At 48.7% G+C, this 9,864-nt stretch overlaps 1 long non-coding RNA gene across 1 annotated transcript; it reads left to right on the forward strand.

Moving 5' to 3' along the window:
* The first annotated feature begins 6,047 nt into the window (after nt 1-6,047).
* LOC139999174 (uncharacterized) lies at nt 6,048-7,733 on the forward strand. Its single transcript, XR_011804331.1, has 2 exons — nt 6,048-6,235; nt 7,350-7,733. It is a non-coding gene; the product is annotated as an uncharacterized lncRNA (long non-coding RNA).
* The last annotated feature ends 2,131 nt before the right edge of the window (nt 7,734-9,864 follow it).

A 9,864-nucleotide genomic window follows, 5' to 3' on the forward strand; every position in this document is an offset into this window, starting at 1 on the left:
ATCCTGCCAATGAGCCACGATAACCAACGGTGATACTGAACATTCGTTTTGTTTGTTTGTTTGTTTGTTTTTTCCAAAGGTAGCACGCTCAGAGCTTGGGCAGCCAGGCTTGAAGGCAGCAGCTGAGCGCTGAGGGAGGGGATGCAGAAGGAGGGGGGATATCTCGACGGGCCGTGCAAGGCTGTGCCGAGCCTGGTGCCAGGTGCGGAGCAATGCCTGGCTTTGGGAAGGGACCATGCTCTGCCCCAAATCCCCCCTGAAACTGAGGCACAGCCACAGCCTGTTCAGAGCTCCTCGCTTGTTGCTCCAGGCAGTCATTGCAGGGGCTGCTGTCCTCCGTCCAAATCCTTGCATGGTGCTGCAGCAGCAAAAAATAAAAAAATAAAAAAAATCATCCTGTTTGGGCAAATAGCGAGCTCACGAGCTTTGTTTTATTGAAACCATCAGGCTTGGCTAAAATCTCCGGTCTCAGAGCGAAGCCGATGACTTCATCCTTGGAGCTGCCTCCACATAACCTTTGCTTTCACGGATCTACCAGGAAGCTCCCCGGGAGGGGAAGCCCAGCTGCCAAATAAATCACACCTTCCCGGCAGAGAGGTGCGAGGTGCTCCACAGGAACCCGTGCTGCCTGGGAGAGGAGACACAGGGATCTTCTGCAGAGGTTTTTGGGCTTGTCCAGGTGCCAGCATTCTCCACCAGAGCCCATCGATGTAAATGCACGAGTTCTTGTGGGGTTTCGTTGCTCTGTTCCCAGTGAGGACTTGGCCAGAGCCTGTGTGCGTGGTAGGTGGGAAGGAGCCTGTAGTCAACCGAAGCACTTTTTTATTTTTCTTTCTAATTAAAAGCAGATATATATATTTTTTAAAAAAATATTTGCAGGGGGAAACTATAATTTAGTTTTAGAATTTCCCATTTAATACTCCCCCAATGCCTGTGAAAAGCTTTGAGTTGCAGTTCATGATTTGAATCTTTATGGGCAATTAGCTGAGAAGGACTTGGAGAAACACAGGTAGGGATTTGCAGAGCTTGGGGTAGGGTGATGTGGGGATGAGAACCTGCAGAATGGGAAGCTTTGCCATAAGGAGGAGGGGAAGGAGCCCACCAGTACCACATTTCTTTAAAGATGCTTGAGCATCAGTGTTGCATACTGTCAGCAGCCCATAATTCAGACTCGTTCAGACCAGAAGCCAGATTTCCACACACACACTCTGCAGTGCACACCTTGGGTTTGATCTGCTGGATCTAACAGAGCAGGCACCGAGAAGAGGCACTGGGAACCTGAGAGCTCTTCAAGCCCAGCCCTGGCTGAGGGTGATGCCATCTGCCCAGGAGAGCTGAGCAGAGGTCTCAGTTCTGGAGGGCACACAGGGGATTAAGTCCCTGGTGCCCTGCTTGCAAAAGAGCAAAGGCTTGGCTGGAACCGCAGAGGTTGCTTCCCATGTCTCCTGGGAGAAGACTGGGGGAGAAAAATGAGATGTGAAATTTGCCTTTTGCATCATTTGAGGCTGTCTTCAGAGGGCTTGGGCAGTGGGAAGGGGAGACTCTTAGCTTTGGGGCCTCTATTTAAACTAGACCAACTTTTCCATAAGAAAATAGATGCTGCTGGAGCACGTTTCTGGTCCACTATTTTTCCTTACAGACTTGCAATCTGCAGGTACTGGAGATTCTCCAGGCCAGAAGAAGACACAAAAGTGGAATTATCTGATTCCATGACTATTGTTGTTTGTTTGTTTTCTATATTGTCACCCCAGCTCAAGTCAAAATTTATTCACTTGTGCCTCAAAAAGGAGAACAACTTGTGGCTCCTTCAGATCTGACTGACTCAGATGCATCATCTCCATGAACTGTTTGTCCTAAAGCCTTTCCCATCATTTTGGCTTTCTCCTTTCCCTGTTTTATTCCCTCCTCCTGCCCCGTACCTCTCCTGGAGCCAGGAAGCCCTGCACACAGCACCTCCCCGTGAGCACACGCTTTCTGCTGCCAGCACAACAGGTCTGCCATTTTTGTCATTATTCTCAGTGTCTCCCATGCCTTGCAAAGCAAATATCCCACGTCTACCCATAGTGTTATTTACTTGTAGCCTTCAGCTAGCAAATACTCTCTTTAATGTGCCCTCAAAAGAACTGAGGAGGATGAGGAAGAGAGCTCTGGCCTCCAGGGAAGAAGCTAGCCAGCTTGGGTGATCTGCCTCTGCCATCTTAATGTCCAGAGAAATTAACTGAATCTGAAGCTGGTGATTAATCCTCCAAGGGCAAGTATTTTAAACTACCAAGCTCTGACCCTGAAATACCCAAAGTGCTCAAATACCCTGGTGCAAAGTACCCTAGTGCCCAAAGGCTGCAAATGAGAGGTGAGCAAAGGAAAGACAAGGCTATCTCTGATCTTGAATTTAGGTTAAAAACAGCAGGTAGCTGGGTAGGTCAGCATCCAGCTTGCCTTGACACTGGAGATTTGGTGCTGAAGGCACAGCCACCTCCAGCGACTTTGTGCCCAGCTCCTGCCAGGGGTGGGAGGTCGGGATGGCCCCAGCACCGCAGCAGATGCTGGCTGATGGATGGCACCCAGGTGGAATCGAGGCTCCCCGAGATGGTCCATATGCTCCTCATCAACCTGCAGCTGTTCTGCAGTGAGTGTCCCACAGTTATAGGAGCACAGTTATAGCAGCAACACGGACATATTCTCGCAGCTGAACGGTGACTTCTCCTGCTGTTCTTAGGTCTTCTTTGCAAGCCTGGAGTACAAAGCTTCCCATTTACGTGCCGTGGCCATGCTGTCAAGGTGTAAGTAATCTCTTTCATACTTACTGAGCTGCATGGTCACCAAGGTGCAATATCTGATGGGCAACAGATGTCTGCTTTCTTCCAAGGTTTCAGTGCTGTATTATTGCTGTTATTTGCTCTATTTTGTGCTGCCAGGGAGGGGAGGAGGGGCAAGAACTAATGCAGCCTGCTGAATGAACGGCCCCCACAGTCCTGGGCTTTGTGGGGGCTATTTTAAGTGCTTGAATAATACAGATCTTGCATATCTCCTCAGAACTGCAATCACATCTCCTGCAGTGGGGATTTCTGGTTTATTCAGGCAGCCTTTATCCAAGCACCCTCTGGTGATGCCCCTGTGCCTGCACAGAGCGGCAGAAGACAAAACAACCTGCAGGTAAGATGAGGACTGTGTCCTCTGAGGATGTCTCTCCCGAAGGTGAGGTGCTTTACCTTTGCATTAGTTGTTTGTGCTTGGGGACCATGCAGGGAATTGTGCCTAGAGGTGTTCGGCAGCAGCTCAGGCACACCGGGGTGAGCTGTCATAACTTGCTTGATGGAGAGAGTGCGGTGGTGCCTCCGACTCTGCTCCAGTGCTGCCGCGTCCTTTCTGCTTTTGAAAAAGTGCTGTGCAGCCTTAAACTTCCACCTCGATACCCTCCAGGAAGCCTGGCTTAACGCCTCATCTAAAGGACATGATACGAGTCATTAAAAACATTTTTTAAAAGTCTGGAGGTGACCTATGGGGCTCCAGGAGACCGGCTCCGACGCAGCAGCAAGCGGCCAGCTTGCCTCTGAGCCACGGGGGCTGTTGGTGCCGGGGCTGTGCCCCCGTGGAGAGCACCCGGCTGATCCCGAGCTGTTGGGAGAGTCCTGGGGGAGATGCTGGGAAGAGAGCTGCAGGGAGACCCTACATCGGTGTCGGAGCTCAGACAGCTGAAATTCAGCCCAGGCCCTGAGCCAAATGCTAACTGCTTTTAGCAGCCCCTGGTCAGTACTTCAAGCTCTTTGCGTCGTGCTTCAGAAGCGTTGGACTCTGTCTAAATACGCATGATCCTTTGTGTGTGGGAAGTGTCTGAGCTGTCTGCAGAAGGGGCCACCCTCTGCAGATAGATGGCTGGAGACCTGTGGCATTGCTGGCAGGTTGCGGACCCTGGTGGAGATGGCCACCTGAGTGCTCCCTGCATTGGCATGACCAAGGGACATCCACATGTCCTCAGCAGAGCTGCTCCAGAGGTGCTTGCTTCCTTTCCCTGAAGTTACTGCTGGGGTCCCAGCTGCCAGCCCAGCTTTAGAAATGCCTCCATCCTTTATTGTAAGTGCCACAGTGCCTCGGAACTTGTCACCCATTGGGGACTTGTGCTTCTCTCTCTCTAGGTGCTCAGCCCCACACCTGAAGCCCCTGTCCCCTCCCCTGCCCTACCACCCACAGCAGACCTTTGGTGCAAGGGATGAGTCCATGTTCCCTGACACTTTGCTGCACAGTGAGCCACAGACAGTTTGTTTCAGCAGAAATTTGGGCTCCTCTGGGAGACTGAGCTATCATAAAAGATGTATCCCCCTCGATCAGTGCATGATTCAGTCATTAGAGGTAGAGGATTGGAAAAGAAATGCCAGCTCAGGGATGTAATTTGGCTCCGTGGAGATACCTCAGCCTTGTCTGCGCTAATACTTGTAGTAATAGGTATTAAATTGGCTCATGTAGACACAGCCCTGAAAGGCAAGAAAACAACTTCACATCTCCTTTTTAACCTCTTTTCAAGTCAACCTTTTTTCAGACCTGAGGCACAGCGTGTCTTTACTGCTGTTTATGCGATGCTGTGGCCTGGGGGGCTCACGTGCGTGGCAGCCCACGGTGCCAAGATCTGTGATCGTGTTCAGGGAGAGACACCCACAGGGAAGAGTTCAGGATCTAGGTAGGCACAACAGGAAGAGGAGGCGTTTCTCCATTTTGCACAGTGAGGGGCTGACTTGGATGCAGGGGGTTAAATCCAGGTGGGACAGTGCTGTGGCCAGCAGGGCTCCCCTCTACACAGAGCTCAGGCTGGTGGTAGGATGTGCTGCAGGAGAAGCAGCTCCCAAACCACCCAGTGTTACGTGATCAAAGTGTGCATCTACCACCCGACAGTGCTAGGTTACTTCAACCTGCCTGCCTATAAAATGCCTGGCGTAACCTGCCTGTGCTCCTGAAGCAGTATCCCAGGGCAGGAAGAAAAGCCTTGCCTGGCCATGGCCAGAACACAACCCTGCCTCTCCTGAAGCAAAATCTGGTGCTTTGCCACCGAAGCAGCTTTTCCAACCCAGTGCATTCATCATCGCTGCCGCAATCTGTTCAAGGAGAAGCATCCACAGCTTCTACCTGGCAGGTGGGTCGCATCCTGCTATGGGTCAGCGCTGCTCTGGCCTCATTATTTGTGGATGGAAAAGGTTTTTGCAGTCTTTCAGAGTAACAAGTCACTGTGTTGCAAACTCTTATCGTAATCCAAGTTAGCCTTTGAAAATGCATTGCCAATTGTCTTTGTAGATAAACATAAACAAGTATCTTTCATCAACATCCAGAAGACAAACCTTCATAAGCTGCTGTGGGGCCATTTGAGCAGCACCTCAGATGAGTGTTCTTGCAAAGAACAGTTGTTCTTGCAAAGTTACAGTTCCTTGGGAACTGTACATCTGACCAAGCTCTCTGCAGCATCTGATTAATGCTGTCAAACATAATGAAGGGAGGAAAAATCACAGAGTCAATAGGGATGAGCTGGAGCAAGCTGAGTCCAAGTCCAGCAATGTGTGCCTGTCTCACGGTGAGCTTTTTTTGCTTTGTTTCGTTTAATAATGCACCATTCAAATCCACAGTGCTGTCTTAGCAGAAGAAATGGGCTCCCATTCCTTCGGTCACATCCAGGGCTGAACGTGTATCTGTGTCACAAAGGTATTTGCATCTGGAGTCTCATCCTGCCCGAACTAGAAGGTCTTCGAAGTGCAAAGGCTGCTCAGCTCCTCTTCTAGGTTGGGCCCATTTCCAAGGTAAATGCAAGTCTTTGCAGGCAAGCTGGGGAAACAACTGCCTTACCCACTCTAGGGAGAGGGAGAAAGGTCTGGAGAAATATTATTACAAATTCCTGGCTTGAATAACTACTTCTGTCTCTTCTGGAGGCGGCACCCCCAGCAGGACAGCGCAGAGATTTCAGTGGTGCGTAAATGTTGAGACTGTAACACGTTCGGTGTTCTTCTCGGCAGGGCATCCTGGAAGGATCCCCTAATTGTTGCCTTCTCTTTTTTTTGCTTCCGCAGTGAACTGCTGGAAATCTTGGGCCATCCTGCCTCTGCCGCACTCCTGACCTCCTTCTGCCCAGCACTGTGACTGGGAAGGGTCAGTCGCTACTAGGAAGGACAGCAGAGCTCTTCTGGCTGCTTGGAGCAAGGGTGAAGGGTCTCAGAGAAGGAGCAGACATAATCTGTGCTTCGTTAGCACAGCCACCAAGGTACCTGAGTCCTATTTATCACCCTTACCTACTGGGCATCGCTTTCAATAAAGGAGAGGAGTAAGTCTTACAAGCTCTCCCAAAACTCCCCTAAGTCTCTATGTGAGGGACCTGATGTAAAGTCTTGGCAGGTCCTCTCCTAGGAACTCTCCTAGGAATTTAGAGGCAATGTGGGGGGAAGGGAGAAAAAGAAGGTGTTGGTTTGGCACAGGTGAAGGCTTGGGTCAGCTCTTGCCCAGGACAGACCAAAAAGTGCACCTGAAATCTTGGGGGCATCCTCAGCAGCCAAACCCTCAAGACTTGGACCAATTCTTTGTGCTCTCAGCTGGGCATGAATTAGCTCCAGGGGCAGGGCAGAGACACAGTTATTCCCCAAACCAGAATGTGGGGTCCTAAATTGCTTAGGAGATATATTTATTTTAAATGCAATAATCCCCAAATTATTATCCTTTAGCTAGAGACACTTGGAGTTTCTACATTCAATCCCATTTTCAGCCCATGTATGTAGGTAACTCAGCAAGATGTGGCAAAGCAGATTCCCTAAATCCACACCAACGATGTTTAAGAGCAATGGAGGGACCATATCTGTTTCCTTATTTATCTCTTAGTTCTCCGTGCCTCAGAGATTGCTGCATGATCTTGGATGAGTCTGTCTGAAAGTGTTGCCTCACGTTAGCCCTCCAAAAAATTGTTCACTCTTATTTGTCGTTCAATCTGCCAAATGTTTTACGGTTCTTGTGATACATCCTGGAAGTCAGTTGAGTGGCAACAGGTTTGGTCTCTTCTCCTGCAATGATGTCTGAATAAATAGCCTCTGATGTTAGTGCATGTTGCATATCAAAGCAATTGTTCTTGGTCTGTGAAATATAGTCTGTATTAATCTCTCCCTTACCTGTAAACTAGGTGAAAAAGCGTACACATGCACACAAATTATTTGATGTTTTTTCTCTAAATCAAAAAAATTGTCTCCATGGTCCTATTATCTCCTCTTATTAAGTATGTTTTCATGCTGCGCTTTTTTTGTGCCCACAGTCAATAACAATTTAAATGATACTCTTTGATGCCCTTTGTTCACATCATTTATTTCCATCTCTTTATCTGATTTTGCCAACAGGACCTAATTTGAAAGAGGCTGCAGTTCAGCGGCAGGAGGGATTTAAACACTGTTAAGACTGACATTTTCCCTCATCTCACATCCCGTGGGGTACCTGATTGCAAATTTATAATACACCAGAGGTCTCGCCATCAGAAGATACAGACTTACAGTAACAGCAACTAATTTAAAAAAGATCTCCAGCGCATCAGTGTCTGGGGCTGGTTTACACAGACTAATTAATCCTTATTTGACCTGAATTAACTCTTAATCTGTGTGAAATGAAAGAGCTTTACTGGGATACAGCAAATTTTAAAAGATGGAAAATCCATTCAGAACAGGAGGTTTCTGCAGCTGGGTGACTCGTGGATTAAAATACTTGCCGGCTGCTGCTGTGGAAAATTAGCTCGTTCTTTTTTTCTTTTTATTTTTTTTCTCTTTTTTTCTTTTCCTTTCCATTTTTTTTTCCCTTCCCACCCCTCTTTTACGAACCAGCAAATACAAGAAAGGGGCAGAAGACTTTTTGCCACCATCTGTCGTCCATTGGTAAGTAGCATAGATGCAGGACAGATTAATCCTCCATGCCATTTCTTGCTGGTACCTTGGATTTATCCAAGTTGTCTGCAGGATGGCGCAAGGGAGAAAGACCACTTTGGGGCATATCTTCCCTTTGGGTGTCCCCAGGCTGCTCAGTCTCCAGCTAAGAGATGGCTGCTCTGCTTCTTGGGAGCAGCCACCTGGGCAAGGACTGTTTGTCCCATAGCTTTGTGACAGGGAACAGGGGATTCTGAGGGCACAAAATGTTTTGCTGGACTCACACAGATGGAAAAAAAAAATAAGATTTTTGACCTTGGAGTTGCTCCATCAGGTGTGATGAAGGACAAGCTTGGTCAGCTGTCCTCTTCCGTCTTGGAAGACTTGGCCAGTCTTGCCTGTCTTGTTCAGCATTTGTGGGTGTGTTAAGGGCTGGCTAGGCCTTGGCAAAGCTGTGTTAATAACGAATAGCTGAAGGATTTTGGCCTGGCACGTGTACCTGTGCCTTGGTTAGGTTTTGTGGTGTGCTGAGCTGAAATCTCCTGCCTGCGGAGGCTCTCTCAGAGCTCACCCCGTTGTGCTCTTGTCGCCTCTCAGTGTGCAAAGGCAGGCAGCAGATGCTTGGAGGAGACCAGAGATGGCAACGTGGCAGTGAACTGATGGTGCTAGGTGAGACATCTCCCCCAGCCCCAGGCAGGCAGGAGCTCACCTTCCTCCTGTGTTCTTGGCATGCTTTTTAACCCTGCTTACCCATTATTTATTCTCTTTAGCTCTTGCCAATATCAGTACCATCACATCTTATCTGAGTGCAGAGGACAGGATCATTTTCTCCTCTTTCTGGGGTGGAGACCTGTCCAAACTCACCCAAGATACCTGAGGCAGGAGCATGACATGAGCCCCAGCCCTCTGACCCCCCTGTGCCTTAGGATCTCCTCTGCCATGCTGGTAATGTCACTGCAAATGCTGTTATTATTCCATTAAATGTCCACTGCCCTAGCCACAGCAGAGAGGCATTTAAAAAGATGCTACCACATTACGCAGAATAAATGTCACCCTCTCAAATCAGCAAGCTGTCGATGGCTTAAGGTAACCATTTAAAGGTTATCCAGTGCTGCTTGTATCTCTATTTTCAATTACCCCCACTTGTTGGCTTTGAAGTCTTTAGTATGGAAAATAAATCATAGCGCAATGTGCTGCTTCCATCATTCAGTAATGCCTGACGTGACAGCCTCAGAAGATCACAAGATTATAGCGATAAGGGTCTAGTTTTAAAATGTTTACCATTTCCCAGCTGGATCTTTGACCTCGGACTGCATTAATGTTGTGCCATTTTCAGGTCTAATGCCAATCTCTGTCTTGCAACATATCATCATTTTAATGCCTGATTTACACTCTGAATTATGGTAATTTATTGTAATAGTGTGATTTGACCTTTTCAGTATTTCCTATTTTTATTGGCTGGCTGTTTCGTCCCTTTCCCCAGAGGTTAGTGGGACTCTGGGGGGGAGCGGAGGAGGTGAGCGAGCCTTCCACAGCACTCAATGCTGAAAAGGGCAAAAAGTGAACGCACACTGCTAATTCAGGGACCGGGGGACAATTCAAGGGTGATATTTGTACCAGACCCCGCGACAAGAACAGAGGGGACACATTGTCAGCATTATGGATGAGGGGGCATCTTCAGGAATGGCCAAAGGGATGGTCATGAGCCTCCATCAGCCTCCGTGTCGTGCCTGCACGGGGCCAGATGCTGCTTGCCTGCCGGGAGGCTGCCCTCGCAGTTTGAAGCTACAGTTTGTGCTCTGAGCACATCAAAATGCCCCTGAGCATGGCTGCCTCTGGCTGTAGAGGAAATCGGCTTTGGGAACCAGTGTGTGCCCTTGTGAGAGAGTGGAGGTGGAGAAGACCAAGATGGGAAGTGAAAATATAATCCTAATTGTTTCTCCTTTTCATTGCCCTCTGCCCAGAAATACCACCTCTCCAAGGTAGGATTTGCAGGCATGCA

This window comes from Anas platyrhynchos, chromosome 20 (genome assembly GCF_047663525.1).
Source record: "Anas platyrhynchos isolate ZD024472 breed Pekin duck chromosome 20, IASCAAS_PekinDuck_T2T, whole genome shotgun sequence".
In the NCBI taxonomy this organism is placed as follows: Eukaryota; Metazoa; Chordata; class Aves; order Anseriformes; family Anatidae; genus Anas; species Anas platyrhynchos.